The 19,036-nt window shown below is 34.1% G+C and overlaps 1 protein-coding gene across 6 annotated transcripts in view; it reads right to left on the bottom strand.

The window, feature by feature from the left end:
• The window catches only part of LOC134529311 (ephrin type-A receptor 4), a 396,457-nt gene extending 385,090 nt beyond the window's left edge, over positions 1–11,367 (bottom strand). For 4 of the 6 annotated variants that reach the window (XR_010074530.1, XM_063363229.1, XM_063363238.1 and 1 more), the window contains exon 1: positions 10,522–11,339. The gene's annotated coding sequence lies outside the window, so the exon portion shown is untranslated. Of the gene's footprint in view, positions 1–9,996 lie in introns of all 6 variants that reach the window. The other 2 variants (XM_063363232.1, XM_063363230.1) reach the window with 2 other exon arrangements.
• Positions 11,368–19,036: the final 7,669 nt, after the last annotated feature.

The raw sequence follows: 19,036 nt of genomic DNA, 5'->3' as shown, positions 1-19,036 counted from the left end.
CTCGGGCTACGTTAGAATTGTCATTTTGTCATTCGATAATCGCTGAGTTGGGGTTTCACTTGTGAAATATTGAGTGATCACTATTTCACTCTTCATATAACATACACCTATCCACATAAAGGCAGTATTCACGAGTGGAGTTATTTTAACAAGAAAAAATCGTTTCCCATAGGCCTGGAATGCTACTTAAAAACATTTGGTAATTCTCAAGGTGAGCCACTTTCCTGGGAAAGTAAAGAAAAAATGCAAATTTTGTTTAGTGCCTCACATTTTTTTTAATAATTCTCTAATTTCAAGTACGTTAACGGTAGTTTACCGTTTTAGCAGTTAGGTAAGTAGTCAAATAAATTTAAAATGCTGTAAAATAGCGTGGACGGATGGTTAAGGGTTAGCTACATTTAAAATACTGTAAAATAGTGTTCACATTTGGTTAAGTATTGCCTATTATAAATGTAGCTAACCAAACCTAACCAACCGTCCACGCTGTTTGAGGATTTTAAGGGCCGGTTTCACAAAGTCTGTTTAAAGTTTCGGTTATCTAATCGAACGATTAATTTAAACAGGACATTAAAGTACTGATTATCATTTGACTGTTTCCCAACGTATTTTTAACGAGTGTTTAACTAAACAACGGTTAAGGGAAATATGGCAACCAGGCGATGACGTATTGGATCGCGATTGGCTGTCGTGCTACCTTCGTTTGTTACTTTTGGCCAGTGTTTAAGGTTCGGTTAGAGAAAATTGTAAACAAACATCAATATGGACGAAAATAAGCGGCCACGATCCGGAAATTTTCTTGCTTCGGAAACGGAATTACTTATATCTTTAGTGGAAAATTTTACCTAAAACAATGTCAAACACTTCCAACTGTCTTTCTATTTTACATGCTTTATATTAGCTTCACCTGTATGTTTGTTTGTCTGCCCGTCTGTAACTCTTTCGACTAAGAGTGAGTGCCTCATCACTGTAAAATGTCCCACCAATTTCATTATGTTCGTTAGCCGAGCGGTCTAAGGCGAGCGACTTTTGTGACGTCAGCTTTCGGATTCAGCTATCGTGGGTTCTACTACCGGCCACGCCGAAAAAAAAAAGTTTTTTTTTTTTTTTTCGGTAAATTCTAAGATTATATCCATATATCTAACTGTAAATGATTCGGAGAGACTTTACCATTTCTTTGTGACGTTGCAACTCCAAATAGTTATCTCAGATGGTAATAGGTAGTGTCGGTAACTCATTTTCCTATGATAATTATACATAACTATAGTTTAAAAAACTAAAAAAACATGCTTTTAAAGAATATCAAACTAAAAAGTTAAAAATAAATATAGTTTAAAAAACTAAAAAAACATGCTTTTAAAGAATATCAAACTAAAAAGTTAAAAATAAATATAGTTTAAAAAACTAAATAAACATGCTTTTAAAGATTATCAAACTAAAAAGTAAAAAATAATTTTAAAATTTAATTTATGACAATAGTACATATATAAGCAATACTAGTATAAATGAGAAAAAAGCATGGGGCGCTTAATATACAAAAAAATATGGCACAAAGCAACAGTGCTAGGACCGTATTTTTGCTAAGCCGAAACCTCATTGCAAATTCACTGTCATTCATTTGAAAGTGATTTGGCCTTACTCGAAATATTCGTGGTCTATTTAAATAATCAACAATTTCTTCATCATCATCTTCAAACAAAATGTTCAATTCATTCGCCATCATCACTGCGGCACTTCAATCAATTATCTCTGTTTTGCACACTATTTGGTTTCAAACAGCTTCAAAAATATACATAACCTCAAAACTATCAGCAGTAGCCAACTAATCAGAACCTCTTCTTGTGTTTAACTTAACCATTGGTTACCATCAGTTAATCGGCCGATTACTGTTAACCCTATATTGAGAAACAGGTAATTCTGCTAACCAGCACTTAAATTTTAATCAGAAGATAACCGGACGATAACCAGACTTTGTGAAACCGGCCCTAAATGTAACTAACCAAACCTAACCAAACGTTAACATTATATTACAGTACTCCAAATGTATCTAACCTAATCTAACGATACATTCTCACCTTTTACGGTACTTTTAATGTGCGAAATTACCCTAACCAACCTTTAAAATGGTGACCTTCCAGAAAACACAATTTTCTTTGGTATATTCAATAGAAAAGAAAAACAGGAAATAAAAAAAACCATTCTCTCAAACTTTTTCTGATGTTTCTGAAAGTAAGCTACTGTTCTGGAAAAAAAATATATTAAAAATTATATTTTTCTTTTACTTCCAGAAATATTTTGCAATCATGTTTTAAAACGGGGCTTCAAGTAGTTTACCATTAGTTAACCATTTTAACGAATGGTTAGGTTGCCATATTAATAATACTATATTATATTGTGAGAATGGTAAGTTAGGTTAGCTACATTAAAAATACTTTATCGTAGTGGTGTAGAAAGTTGGTTACGATAGGTTAAAGATTTATTTAAATATTTTAAATAGTGTGGACGGTTGGTGAGGCTAGCCACATTAAAAATACTGTAAACTCGTTTGAATGATTGGTTAGTAATTAATAATATAAACGGTAGCTAACTTAACCTAGCCAAATGGTTTCAATATTTTCTAGTAGTATTTTTTTATGATAAACTAAACAACTATTCACACAACTAAGAAGTGTATAATGTAGATAATCTAACATAACCAAACAATTTCAAACAATTTTAAAGTATTTTAAATGTCGCTAACCTAACCAAACGTCCACACTGTTTTAAAGTACTTTTAAGTACTAATAAGTCTTATAAATTTATGTTATTTTTACTGTACCAGTTACTACTTGAAGTATCACTTAGACCTCTTAGCTAATTATTGAAAAACATGTCAGGAAAAAAAATTATTAAAATGTTTACAGAAAGTGGCTCTCCAGAATTTCCTTTCTTCCTTCATTTTTACGGAAAAGTCACTCTCGTACAGAACTAACCAACATTAAATGGGCTTTTGTTAAGTCGTAACTTTATAAAAACTACAATAAAAAATTATCAGTGTTACTACAAATATTTATTTCAAAATTAATAATGGCTAGTCGTTCATGTTTATTTGCACATTTTAAGGAATGCAGGGAATTAGTATCAAAGATTAGACTTTCTGACTTTTGTCCGAGCATCGATATGTGAAACGATGGTATTTTAAACATTAAATTACTACAGGGATTCATAATCTTATCGTTATGACTAACATGACATGGATTTTATTGCAATCTAAATCAGAACATGAATTCCCAAAAATTTAACTTGTCTACGGAAGAACATAAATAATGTATCTAACTAGGATTCGGACTTCATTTAACATGTACCTAATGACTTCACAGAGGGCAATTTGTAGAAATATGTATGACTGAATAAATAAGTTTTGGTTTAATATTTCGTATACGTCGAGGTCATTGAAGAGAATGAACAAGTGAACAATGAGTGAACAATTCGAAAGCAGAAGTACTCCGAGAAAACTCACTGTCTCACAGCAACGCCTGTTGTGTTTCATACTTACGAAAAATTAATGCTTGACCTCGCCAGATCGGATCGCTTTGATAGGAAGCGCGTGATCTACCACTCAACCAACCTGATAGGGATCAGTTTTACTAAGGCGAAGTGTCAGATTATACACTTCAAAGTAACTATTGAGTCCACAAAATAGGCCTGCGCTTTTTAAGAAATAACATAACTTATAAGCGTCAAATAGGGGTAAAATGGGACAAAAATTCAATCTTTCAACTTTTCGTACTTCAAAGCAGCTTGGAAATTTCAGTAATCATGCAATCATCAAAACTTTATGATTGGGTCAAGCCATGGTAATGATGGACATGAACACCAAATTTTAAAATATTACAATGGCAGTGAATTCCATGTGTTTGGTGAAGAAAACACTGTAAACTTTCTTGCAGCAGCATGCTTTAAATATATAACTGCATTCAACCTTCACAGAATAAAGACATAGTCAGGAAACAGGATTTTTAAACGTTACGGAAGGAAATTTGTTTTAATTTTATTTTGATTACATCAAAATAAATAAGTGGTATTTGAATGGTGTTAACAGGGCTTCAACAACTACATTTACATTTTAGAACAAAAATACATATTCACCAAATTTGACGTCGGAGAAAAAACTCCCCAAAAATCTAAAATTCCTTCCGTTAACGTTCTGCAAAGTATTTATTTATGCAGAGGTGCCCCCCCCCCCCCCCCCCCCCCCCGAAATTATTTGTTATGCCATTTTCTCAATGATTTACTCCATTATTTTATAATATTGTACTTTTTTATTATTATATTTTATTACATTTTGCATTAATTAAAACTGATTTTCTAATAATAATTTTGGTCATATCAGGTAATATTTCCATCCTGAACCGACAGATGCCAAACTGCTTTTGTTGAGGAAAGTGCGGGGTTGACAATTTTATTTACAAGATCCCTTTAAATTATCAAAGCACCAGAAACGTATTTTCACATTAGAAGCTATAATTATGCAAATAATATATACATTTTTCTCGTCTTTTAACCACCCCCCCCCCCCCCCTGAAATTTTAATGTGGGCACCCCTGATTTATGCGAGGTAGACAATACAGGTTCTATTGAATTAAGTAAAATAATTATCCTATTTTACATTTAAAGTTAATACATTATCATTAACTTATTCATACATAACCTTTAAAATATTTTTTTTTCTGATTTTTAAAAATATGTTACGGAAGGACAATTATTGTTACGGAAGGAAATTTTCTGTTACACAAGGACATGGGCGTCGCAAGGATATATTTTTTGGGGGGGGGGGGACTTCAATTGATTTAGTTCTTGAGGAATATCCATCCCCTGGGGAAAAAAAAAGTGGGGGGGTCCGGGGGTCCTTCCCCGGGGAAAATTTGGGGTTTGAAGGTGCAGAAAGGTGGTATTTAGGCATTTTTCTTTCCTAAATATTCTAATTATAGTTGGTTGCAATATATAATTTATTTTTTCTAAAAAGTATTTTCAGAGAACAAATTTGTAAAAACACAGTTAACATATCTGTATTCGGTATCGGACCTGATTTTGATTTTACACGAAGATCGAATTAAAAAGTGCTCACATTACCACGATAGGACTAAATGCACCATGCGCAACATATGGGTTATATCACAGAAATCATATTTTTAATATAACTACGAAACTTAATATATTATTGGAGGGGACGATAATGAAGAATTTTATTATTGGGGGGGACGTGTCCCCCCCGTCCCCTCCGGTTGCGACGCCCATGCACAAGGAAAATTTATGTTATTGAAGGACTATTTTCTATTGTGAAAATAAAATTGAAACCAAGTACATGTTCCAGTTTAGTTGGCAGTACTTGAAATGTAATACATTATATCTTTGTTTTCCCGCCAATTTATTTTTCCCTCACATTTATTCTGCAGGAAGCCATTGTTTACATTCTGTAGGTAGGTACTTGAGTTTTTTTTTTAACTTAATGATCTATTTAAATTAATGTATAAAATGGTATTCTAAAAAAATGGCTAAATCAACTGCTCAGAGAGTAAAAGAGTATAGAGAAAGAAGAAAACTGAATCCATTACTTGTTGAAGAAGACAGAAAGAAAGATAGAGAACGCAAGTCCAAATTGAGGTTAGAATTAACACACACTGGAAGAATTGAAAAACTTAGAAAATATGAAAGACTTCAGAAAAAAAGCAGAACCTTATAAGACAGACAGAACAACATCAAAGGGCAGAGGTGATAAACAAAATGTCTCCTTCAGCATTAGGCAAAGCTACAACACGAGTTAAGAGCGGTCTTCCTCATTCACCAAGCAAAACAGTTCAGGTGATTGGAAAACTTGTGATGTCTTTATCTCCAAAGAAAAAAAGTATGGTGATGAATATAGCCAATGAGGGAAAACATTTTAAGCAGCTGATGTCAGCAAGAAAAAAGAGAAATGATGCTGTTTCTGAAGATACTGCTAAATCTGTTAAGGCATTCTTTATAAGGGATGATATCAGCTGGCAGTGTCCTGGACGAAAGGATGTAAAGTCCGTCAAAACAGAAAATGGACGTGAAAAAAAAAACAAAAGAGGTTGTTGTTAGTAAATCTGCATGAAGCATACAGTATATTCTGTAAGGATTATGATATTCCTCCTTTAACACTATCCAACTTTAAGGAACTGAAGCCTAAAGAAGTTGTACCCATGAATCTAAAGGATCAAGAGACGTGTGTGTGCGTATATCATGCAAATGCTGAGATGTTACTGTATTCACTGAATAAAATTGTTCCTGATCTATCAAAATCCTTGACTGTAGTGGTACAAAATACAGTTTGCTCTCTAGAAAACCAAACTTGTATTGACAGACTTTGTTTAGGCCTACAGTGTGGAGTTAATAAATTAGATACTTACTTTGAAAAACTGTGCCCAGGGCTTGATGTAGTCTATTACAAATGGGGTATTGAGAATGAGTGCACTGTTAAAAGTGAAGTTACTGGAACACCTTTTGAGGCCAAAGAAGATTTTTATGGACAACTGCAAGACATTTCCAGACATGTATATAATGCTAAGCGCCAGCACTATGAATTAAGACAACTTAAGGAAAATCTTTCTCCCAACGAAATCATTGTGCTACAAGACTTTGCAGAAAACCATACCATCCGGCACCAATCGGAAATCATGCAAGCACACCAGAACTCTCCAAATGTCACATAATTTACCTGTATTGTTTACTACAAAGATGCTGAAGGTGAATGAACACATTTGAACTACTGCATTGTGTCAGATTTCATGCAGCACAACAAAGAGGCAGTTCATGTATGGAACATTACTGGAAGACTTGTTTAGTCACAAACTTACTTTCAAGGTGTCCCATGTTCACTATTTCACAGATGGAGCTGCTAGTCAGTTTTAAAACAAGTTTATTTTGAAGGACTTGATGTTTCATAAAGAGGATTATGGTTGCACTGCAGAAAGAAACTATTTTTGTACCGCACATGGAAAAGGTCCTCATCATGGAATTGGTGGCGAGGTTAAAAGTGTGTTGTATTCAGAGCTGAACTACAGTAGAAAATCTATGTGAATTCTGCAGAGAGGTTTGCTAATGCATCTGCACTTTTAGCACCATCTGTTAACATTATTTACGTACCTAAGACAATTATTCATGAAGAAAATGTTACAAAACTACAGGCACGTTGGGAAAGCTGTGTAAATATTCTTGGCATAAAGAATTTCCACAGTGCACTGCTACATGATGAAGATTCGTTGCTGCTTTTGAAGAATTCCTGGTTTTCATGCAAATAAAGCGAAGGTCAACTTTTCCGAATTACAACCAAGCAGTCTCTTTCTTTTGACCATTCTCAATTAGTTGAGACTGAGCTTTGTGAAGAAGTGAATTCAAGGGCAGAATATACACAAAGTATTTCTGAAGACACTTATGTGTTAGCAACGTTTTCCTCACAAATCCAGTGCTCACATTATAGACACTTATGCATAGTACAAGAAGTGCTAGAGAATGATGAATACAAGGTTGTGGGACTGAAATGTTTGAACACCAAACAAACTGTATTTAAGTGCAATGATGTTTCTGTAAATTCTAAAAGTGATATTGTAGCATTGTCCCAAAACCCCGAATAATGGGAACAGAACGTGTAAGATATCATTTTTATATTCCAGTTGACATAAAGAAAGCTTAGAAGTGTTTGTATTATTAAAGGTAAATATGTAGTTGAGCGGTATTTGCGGAAAAAAATGTTAAAAAACAGAAAATACCTTTATTAGATGCTCTTCAACTTCCTCTTTTCATTAAAAGCGGCGGAGGTAATAAATTCCAAATACTTTATGAGATATCGCCGTTCTTATTTTGCTATACAAGACCTGTGTAATCATTCGACAGCTGCCATTTTTTTTTATTGCCATGTGTTTGTGAATGTCTAATTAATGAAAATGGTCGATTAGGTCAGGTCAGTTACATTATAAATACTTTGAAACTAAGAGTACATTAAAAATAATATGAATTAATTTCAATGGTTCTTTAGTTTTAAAGTATTTATAATGTAACTGACCTGACCTAACAAACCGGGACAAAGGATGAACAGTAACAACTCACATAAAAATTTTTTGTTACTTATTACTTGCGCAACAATAACAAATAAGACTTTAAAATTAGAAACGTTAAAAACTCACCTAAGTTGGAGGCGGTAATTAAAAACCGTTTTAAACAATAAATGAACTAAATAATCACGTATTGGTTCATTTGAATTCTGGCCTATCACGAACAATCCCGTGACATCATTATCCAATAAAAAAAAATAGATACTCGTAAACAAGAAACAATTGTGAATGCCACATGAATGCACTGGCATTGTGATGAAATTTAAAAATTCGATATCTACTAAAGTATTTGGAATTTCTTATCTCCGCCGCTTTTAATGAAAATAGGAAGTTGAAGAGCATATAATAAAGGTATTTTCGGATTTTTAACATTTTTTTTCTCGCAAATACCGCTGAACTACATATGATCAAATTTAAAAATTCTATATCTCCTAAAGTATTTGGAATTTCTTACCTCCGCCGCTTTTAATGAAAAGAGGAAGTTAAAGAGCATCTAATAAAAGTATTTTCGGATTTTTAACATTTGTTTTCGCAAATACCGCCCAACTTCATATTTACCTCAATACAAAATTTCTGTGTTGTGTGTAATATAAGTTTATACATCTTTAATAAAAAATTTAATCTCTTTGGAATTATAAAAGAGCAGATATTTAACACTGGTTGAATACCTGTTCTTTAAATGTCATTTCTTATTCCTTCCGTAACATAACAGAAAAAAATCAATTACTTGAAATTCTCTGGTGCTACATTTAAGTAAACCATGGTAAGGTAGTGTGTTGATGTAAAGTGTTTGCTGCATAAATGTCAAAATTCTATTTGTTTTCAGTTTTCTGTAACATTGAGATGTACATGGGTGTGTCTTCCTTCCGTAACACATTTAATACCATGGCTTGACCAGATTCAGTTATTTTTTTTTTCTATCCTGTTTCGTGCTAAACTTGAAATTCGTCTCATTAACAACCTTCCTGGTGGGTCTAAAGTGATACAAGAGGAAAACAGATAAGGCCTCCAGTGTTTTCACACAATTATAAACGTATTAGAAGGAATGTTTTAAAAAATCAGAATCCTACTACAGTTTAAAAGACTTTGTTTGGTTTTTTTAACAAGGAAAAGTTTGCAAACTTAAAAGAAAAATTACAGATTTTTTTAAAGCAAATAGAAGTAAAAAAAAGGTTTATGAACGAGTTGTAAAATTATTATTAGGTGTGTATGTATGTGTGTGTGTGTATATATATATAATTAAAATAATTCTGCATGTTTATGATTAATCATTTTAAATATGAGACAGTAAAGATCTCATCATGTACCAAGTAAAACTGGCAAAACTACTAGGTACAATGTCAGTCATCAGCCAGCAACATCATCTTATTCAGACCACATAAAAATATAATAATGGAAGTCTGCAACTCTAGTTGGCCTATCTCGAATTGCATGGGCATAGTTTGCTTTGGATTGCAAAAGTGATAATACCAATTATTTGACCAACAATAGGTTTTTTAAGTCTTATTACACAAACGCATTAATTGTCAGAGCATAACAGAAATAACAAAAAACAAACGCCTCAAAACGCGTACTAATGGGCATTAAATGTCAAATTAAGTTCACAAAACAGCTGCATTTTTCTAACATAAACATTGCATATTGAAAATAAAGAAAAACAAAAACAAATACCACAATTCTACTAAGCAAGTCCCAAATCAGCGCCATATTATTTTTTACTCTTCGAGAAATATACATTTATAACTACTATATTATGACTCTTTTTTAAAGAAGCATTGTGTTTAATGATGTTGATTCAGGATCAATTGATCATTTAATTATAAGCGGTACAGATTCTTTCTTAAAGATTCTTAATGCAACTAAAGGTTTCTTACAGGTCTATACATACATTAGCAGTATTTTCAGGCACTTTGGATTAATTTTTCACCAAATTATAAGTTATTTCAGGCTTTTCCAATATTAGTTTTAGTTTAAAACATCATAGTTGCGACTACAACACAGCGTTGTCGCGAAATAAAAAAACATGACTACCAACCACCCCAATTAAAACTTGCTCAGTTCAAAATAATATTGCGATATGGCTGAGTGAAACGTGTGTTAACTAACCAAAGAAAACGGTCTTCAAGAGCGTTACAAATTTTTTTTTTCCGAGCGCAGAAATCACAATAAGTTCTACACTAATGATAAAGTATTGTATTTAAATCCAATTTCATTTTCAGAGGGGTAAATAAACTCGCTGAAATCAATTTACTGAAAGCCTTATTTGGCTCTCTAACAAAATTTTAATTATTCTCTAAAAAGAGGCTTTGTTTTTTCTTTTAATCACTCACATACACAAATGCAACTCTAAAAGGAATTATAAGCAATCGGTTTATTTTTATATTCTCTACTGAGTATGCACGTGCCAACTTACCTTCAGAAGTGTCTTTATGTCTCAGCTCATTTAATGAATCCTTTTAGCTGTCCAACCTGAGCTATCAACTAACAGAACGTGGAAAAAGACAGCACTAAATACCCTAACAAAAATTCTCGCTTCGTGCATGCGTGCATGAATAGTCTTCAACTCAAATTCATAACGAAAGTAAGATTCAATATCTGTAATTCATCAAACACGTGTGAAATAAACGCACTAGTAAATGGATAACCTATTCCGATTAATACAGCCAAAAGCATTTAGTTTATTACGTGAAGGTACTTGAATATCTTCAACGAGCACAACTATCCGGATGTAGCACTAGTCTCACTTTCACTGCATTCCATTTTGAAAAAAGATGTAGCATCCGTCATTTTATAGCTTCATAAGATGTGATGATTCTTACTCATAAACAGACGCCATTTTGTTAGTTTACATGCAGACACTTGACGTTACCGGCGAAAGAATAAAATGTTTTCCCTTATTCCCTCATACTGTGACCAATCAGAACGAGAAATATAAAGTATAAATTTACGAGAGTTCACCATTCAAAAACGTTTCATCACCTGCACAGTGCACTTCTGTTATGATTAGCTGCGAAATATATATACATATCTTTCGGAGTTCCAGAACGGGAAATCTATTTTATTAGAAATAATCCCTCAGCAAAAACAATATATGGTTTAGAAGAAGCACAAAGAACACAAACGATATATTACTGCAAAAATAATAAAGCCCGGCAGCATTTCATCCGCACCACACCGCTACACGACCTCCTACCTCCACTCTCTGTCATCGACTGAACGCTCTCTGCCTGGAGTCCGGAGGACACGTTGAACTGAGCAGCCTTGGCTAGTGGCTGCTGGCTCCAACGCACGTCAGACACGATGCGCACAACGCGCTGCGCGGTAGACGCCAGTACAGACTCATCAAAACTCACTGCCACCAAGTGAAATGCATTAGGAGTTTAGGACGCGAAATAAACATTTATGTTTAAGATACCGTAAACATGAAGTACCATTGTCATGATTCTTTAACAGGAAAGCGTTTCGTTTAAATGACGAAGTAAACTGTTGCAAGCTTCGTAAGTACATTCTTCACAAGACAAACAAACACGGGATATAATTATTGTTGAGACAAAAATTAGTGAACACTTAGGGTTTTAAAACTTTATTTTTGCAGCTGCACCGTAGTTTTCGGACATCGTTGTTAATATAAACTTTCAAAATTGAAGAGTTTCTGTTTGAATTCTCGAATGCCGATCATGTGTAGTGTCACACAGTAGAATATGTACGTTTATCAGAAATGAATATTAGTTTCGTTTAGAAACAATAAGCCCATGAATAATTTTTTACGTTGTTTGATTGTCCTTGAAAATTGTGCCATTTTAAGCATTGGTGTTTAATAAATACAATGTTATTTTTATTGAACATATTTATACAGGCTACCTTAAAACAAAATTAAATTTAACTATTTACAGTAGGTAGCCTAATACGATAATTATTGTGAATGGTTATTAGAACATATACGGCTCACTGCATCAAATATAACTTTATTAAATTATTTTCATACTATAACATATACAAACATAACTTTAATACGAGTTTCATATTTTAAACTTCATATTATTGATGTAGGTATCATGTTCAAAAATCCCTATAATCTTTTGAAGTCTTCAGTTTAAGATTTAAAATAATAACGATACATGACAGTGTAATAAAAAAAACCTAATAACTTTAAATTAAAAACTCTTGGGACCTATTGGTTAGTGCAATTACTTTTTAGAATTGTGTAAGTATTCGTTTTAACCAAGGCCAAGGTAGTACACAAGGGGATGGGGACATGTGCGTTATGAGGGGTATATCCCTCCCTCCTTCCCCGCCACAAAATTCTTATAAATCCTAATTTAAAAAAAACAACTATCATTCCCACCAAAAAAGGAAATAAATTGTAAGAAGAAAAAAAGGCGATGAGGTTCTATCAATTATCAACACACCCCCCCCCCCCCCCCCAAAAAAAAAAAAAAAAATCTGCGTACGCTTTTGCTCATAGTGTACCAAACAAACAATTGAAACAATTGATTAGTATCTTTAGTCCTAAACATATCTGCATTATAGGCTAATGTTATTGATTTCCTGTAGTCATTCAATTTTTTCTTCATGCGTAGTCTACTATTAGACAGCGGTTTTTCAACACAGTGGTAAAATCCCTGGCGCTGAATCACACATTTCTTCTTTACAAAACTGCTAGTTGGTTACCCACAAACCACAATTTGGTTATATGTATAGTTTAAATTAGTTTATTAAAACTATTTGACATTTTTCTGAACCTTCCTGTACAAAATTATGAAACAATAATACAGGCCAACGAAGAAAAAAAACTTTTTTAATAATTTTAGCTAACTTCTGTGTTATTTCGTGTGCTGATACTGAAAATAATAATAATAACGTCGTAAAAACCAAAAATTTCTCACATTTCAATATTTTAAGTAAAAAAAATTTTTTTTTTTTAAATAAATAAAACAATTATTTTTAATCATAGCAATATAAAGTTGAATATATATTTCAGTGTCATAAGGCTACCAATAAAATCAAATGTTATAAGGCTAGTAGTTCTGATGAACTACCTTAGCAGTTCGTTTTCTTCTATTTAATACAATCTCGAATTGCAGTGCTTAACCTACGTTCTTTTAATTCACTTTTTAATATGGATGATCGTGGTTGTAAAAACTCTCCTTTTTGTTATATATGTGGTGACTTTGTAATTAAAAAATATCGAAAAAGCATTACATACTTTGTAAAAGAAACGTACTCTGTGCATATTTTGGTGTAGAAATAGGTACCTAATCAAGAAAAATGCTAGGTTCCGTACAAAGTATGTTATATTTGTGTCCAGGATCTTAGGAAGTGGTATAAGATTGAAGGGAAAACTTTTAAATTTGCAATACCCATGGTATGGAGAGAACAAAAAAAAATTCGAAAGAATGTAATTTTTAAGCATATATATTTCCGGATACAACTCTAATAATAAGAAAGTAATTTTCTATCCATCTATTTACCATTATAGAACCAGAGATGAGCAGTTTTCTAAATGTTTTACGCAGAAAGAGGATTTGGTTACTGCCATGATATTGACAGTCTAATGAATGAATTTAGTATCGAGTATAAGAAGAAATATTATAAACTTTTCATAGACTTATCAAAAACCAGTTTAAAAGGTGTATTATTACATAATGGAAATATTTATGCTTCATTGTCTGTTGCTTATTCAGTCCACACGAAGGAAACTTACGACCGTCTTGATATAATTTTACAGTAAATTAAACATACAGTTCAAGATTTAAAAGTTTTCTCCATGCTCCTTGGTCAACAAAAAAGATTTACAAAGTTTCCATGTTTTATATGTGAGTGGACAGCAGAGCAAGGGATCAACAAACAATGGCCCGTAAGAAAAACTTTGACACCTGGCATGAAAAATTTTTGTATAAAACTTTAGTAGACCCCAAAAAGATTCTTTTGCTACCACTCCAAATAAAACTGGGTTTAATGAAACAAATTGTTAAAGCTTTGCCTAAAAATGGTGACTATTTTAAATATCTGTGTAGTAAATTTCCTCATTTATCAGAAGCTAAACTGAAATAAATTATTTTTGTTGGGCCTGATATTCGTAAAATGTTCGATTCCAACTTCGGAGCAACGATGAATAAAAAGGAAAAGGAGGCGTGGATATCTTTTAAAGAAGTCGTGACTAATTTTTTGGGCAATGTGAACCCCCTAACTACATATAAATTTACTGTAGCTAATGTGATAAACAAGTTCAAAACTCTTGGTTGTCTGATGAGCTTTAAAGTCCACTTCTTGCATAATCATCTTGATTTTTATTTCCTGAAAACTTAGGTGATGTGAGTAATGAGCAAGATGAACAGTTTTATCAGGACATAAAATAGACGGAGAAACGATACCAGGGACGCTGGAATACCAAGATGATGGGTGATTACTGTTGGTCACTTCACAGAGAACAAGAAAATGCACCACATCGAAGAAAAAGCAATGCAATAAATTTTACCGAGAAGAGGGAGAAAAAATAAAAAAGGACCTAATATTTACATTCACTTATTTAATATTATTGTAAGTGGTAAATTTAACGTATTAAAAAAACTGATTATCCCAATTTTTTAAAAATATATAATTCATGTATTATTGGGATAGAACTTTTGGTGATAAAAAAACGGATACCAAATATCGTTTCATCACCCAAAAATACATTTCATTTAGGTAAATTGGTTCAAAATGTTTTATAAATATTTTTTTTTTCGTTGGCCTATGCAGTACTCATGTTGTGCTTTACAATAAGTAATTTTGAAAGTAATAATCATATTTTAATAATATGCATGTGTTTTAGCAATTTTTTTGTGATCAGTATTTCTGTCTGGAAGAGATTAGGTACGAGGTTCGATTCCTGGCCGACTCGGGGATTTTTCACACCTGAAATATTTCTTTCTCGGATTCAACACTGGGTTTTGAATGTTCTCGTCAACTCCTGACAACGGTAGGTAATGGTACGCCACCGCAGAATTAACCTATCATTAACGTGGCATTATCTGTGGTTTCTACGTAAAACAATAAAGTCTTATCATCAATTTTCATAACGTCTACTAATTCTTGTCGAATGATCCCTTCATTGGCATACGACTTGGTAAGATTATGTTATGTATACTATAATCCTTGCATTCGTTTACATTTTGTTTTCCATCAGACACTTGTTTTTGTTAAGATTACAGTTTTAATTTGACGCGTTAAGTGTTATAATGACTGGTCATAAAATATATCTTCCTGCAATGAAATACGAACGTAGAGTGCTATAACCTTATAATACTTGCCATATGGGTAGGTCTATACAATGACACACTTTTTTTTAGGTTATATTGGAAAATAAGACATTCATTGCTATGACAGCAAATTTGTTATTGTGCAACTCGCGTGCCCATTCAACACATATATACACTCCGTTGTTACGGTAAGTACCTAGGCAAAAAAGAAACAGTTTTTTCTAAAGCGTTGAGGCTTCTATTTTAAAAGTTTGTAATCCTATTAAAGGCAAGAATAAATTTATGCACAATATTATTTCACCAATAATACGTCATTTCCGCTAACGTGGTCCATCTGGGACAGGCTTAGACTTAAGGTGCAGATGCCGGGGTCTGCCATATTTGATTCTGATGTCACTGCGGCCATCTTGGATGACCTTGACCTTTACCGTTGACCATGACCTTGACCATCATAATTTGCCATAATTTGCCCAAAATTCGCCAAAAACCGCCAAAATGTCCAGTTTTTGGAAAACAATTCCGTCAAAAAATTTCAAAATATTTGAAAAATATAACATTTCTCTATTTCAATGGAAAACTTCATGTTTTGAGGAAATCATTTTCCGTTTTAGTCCTCAAAAAAGCCATAGGCTTGAAAAGTACGTAATAAAGTTTAATAATCCATATCTACAGTCTTACCAAGCCTCCGAGGTCATGACCTTGAAATAAGGATGACATGGCAGCCATTTTGAATTATGACGTAACTGTTGCCATTATCGTTAAGGCCGCCATCTTGAAAATCCGTAATATTTATTCCAGAAAATCGGGAAAAATTTGAAAATTTACAAAAAAAATAAATCAAATTGTAATAAAATATTATTTAAAAACATCGTTGCACGTGTCGTTACGGTCGTCATATTAGATTCCATAAATGCTGCACAATTCGTTATGCCCGCCATCCTGGATGTGTATGACATCATGGTTGCACTTTTTGTTATGATGCAATGTTGGATTCTAGAACGTTGCAATTTTCGTTATGGCTGCCATCTTGAAAATCAATAATTTTTATACTTTAAATTAGGAAAAAATTTAAAATTTACAAAAAAATTAATCAAATTTTAATAAAATATTATTTAAAAAACGCGCTTACATAATGGAGCTCGGAGTCCTCGGTTCAAACCCGGGAGGGCAAAAGTTAAAAAAAATTACGACAGATCCTTCCTCCACAGAATTCAGCGGCAGATTGACCTCCCACCACTAATGCCAAGGTTTATATCGTCAGCTAGTATGACGTAATGTCAGCTATCTTGTTTTCGTCTGCTGGAGACCTCCATCTTATTTTCGTCTGCTAGAGTGCACTGCCACCATGTTAGTTTAATTTTTACCCGCTAGAGTGAAGTAATAATTTATTAGTACTATGGCATCCGCCATATTGACATTTGGGTGCCATCTTGGAAATTCGTAAATATTTAGCTAGAAATTCGGGACGGATTCCAAAATTCATTTTAAAAAAAAGATGCTATTAATGTACTGAGAGATTCGATTGGTTCATGTCCATGCTTCGATCCTTGGACAATGCAAAAAATATTATTGTAGACAAAAAATACATTAATTAATCATGTTCAAAATCGTAAAAGCAGCTTAACTTCCTCGTATACAAGCCTCCTTCAAGCCGATATGACCACCATTTTGGATATTTGTAATAATTAACCTATTAATTCGGGAAAAATTCAAAAAATCCTCATAAATAATTCATCAATTTATTAATTTATTCGATTGATATCCTTCCACGGTTCGGTCCTTTATATATGCAATATATATATATATATATGCAATATATATAATTTAAAATTCCATAAAAGTGACAGGTTCGAAAAAACTCTTTTTTTACAAATACAATTTATAGCATAGATCCTATACTACTACAGGAACATTTGCTAAAGTTAGCATTCTTATAAACATTTAGTCATGCATTGGCTTAGACTGACTAATTCTTAGCTCCAATCGGTTTACTGAGACCACCCAGATCCTTTTCCTACATATACCGCGTTTATACTACAATTTCATTCCGGATTCAACTTGGAGTGGACTGAGGAATCTGGATTGAGATGTTACTTTAAACGCACACAACTGGACTGAAGTGGGAGTGAAGTGACTCACTCCACTCCACTTACAGAGGTGTACTGGAGTGTAGAATCCGGATTCAAGAAACACACTTTAAACGCACTTGGACTGAAATGTAAATAAGAACAGGAAGCGTCACCATTTTTAATCGCATGTTGTTGATTTGCGTTAGGTTATATTCTGAGTAGGCTAGGCTTTAGTTCAGTTCGTGTTACAAAGCGAAATTAAATGGCAAGAAAAGAACCTAGAAATATTTGGAGCGAAAGGGAAGTGGAATTTATGCTGGACGTTATGATCGACAAACATATACTAAATCTTTTGGACGGGAAAAGGTACAGAAAGGGTGAAATTTTTTATTTAGTCAGGGTAGAAATGGAAGCCGCGGGATTTCATAGGTCTTCTGATCAAATAATTATAAAATGGAAGGGACTAAAGGCTGCCTTTTTTAAGGCAAAGCGTAATAATCTAACGAGCGGCGCATCTCGGGAAGAAGCCCCATTTAATGATAAGTTGCAACAGCTATTGGGCAGCCGACCATCCTGCACCGCAACTGAAAATTCTATAGAAAGTCAAGAAGGTAAGATGTATATTTCAATTTAGCGCGGGACGGGAGTTAATAAATTGTCTTTCTATCTGTAAGGGGCTCATGGCATTTGTTGCTTACACTCGTGTCTGCATCAGAAGTATATTTGCTATAAGAGACCCCCATGACGTGCCAAAAAAAATTTTATTTTATTTTTAATTTGTTTTAATCCAAAGTTATACAGTATTGGACATGTCATGATGATGTTTGTGAATACATAAATTATATAGTATTATAATATATTTAATAACATGATGTATACTAGCATATGGCTTGTTATTCAGAAATATTTGTTAAATAAGGATTTGTAAGCTTAGTCAGCCTTAAAAGTGGTCCTACTATGCACTAGAAATAAGGTAGGGCCTACATTTTTCTGGCAAAAACCTGAAATTTTTTCTGAAGTAAATTGTATTGTCTGGAATGGATCCCCACCCGACGACGCCGAACCTGGGCGGAGGCGATCTCGGTCCGAGGCCTTCGGCCGAAGCCACCATGTTGACCGACCGACCAACACCGACGAAAACTTCTGGACGACCGGCGAAAGCAACTGCATCTTCGCAACCATCAACGACGAAGCCGACCGCGCCTGGTGTGGCGGCCTCTTCCGCGTCGGGGGGGGGGGGGGGGGGAAACTCTGCCTTCGCCCTCGGCACCGGCGGGGGTCCGTCCCCAGAGCGCCAACATCAAGGTCAGCGACTCGAAACACCTCGCCGGCATCGACCTGTCCACTATTCCGACTGCTACCTCATCTCCTACTCTGTCCGTCTACACCACTACCACCACCACTGCCTCTATCCCCTCGCCCATCGTGACTGCCGCTCCCTCCTTACCCGTTCTCGTCGTTGACGCGCCTGTGGACCCCATGGACACCGCCGCTCCAGCTACTTCAGACGACGACTTTGGGTTCGTGAAGCCTCGGAAGACCACCAAGCGGCCTCTCCGCGACGTGCTCTCTTCGGATGACGCCGTCCCAGTGGACAACCGCTACAGATCCTTATCCT

This window comes from Bacillus rossius, chromosome 2 (assembly GCF_032445375.1).
Source record: "Bacillus rossius redtenbacheri isolate Brsri chromosome 2, Brsri_v3, whole genome shotgun sequence".
In the NCBI taxonomy this organism is placed as follows: Eukaryota; Metazoa; Arthropoda; class Insecta; order Phasmatodea; family Bacillidae; genus Bacillus; species Bacillus rossius.
Note: the sequence above shows the minus strand (reverse complement) of the source record. Positions and strands in the feature narration are given on the sequence as shown.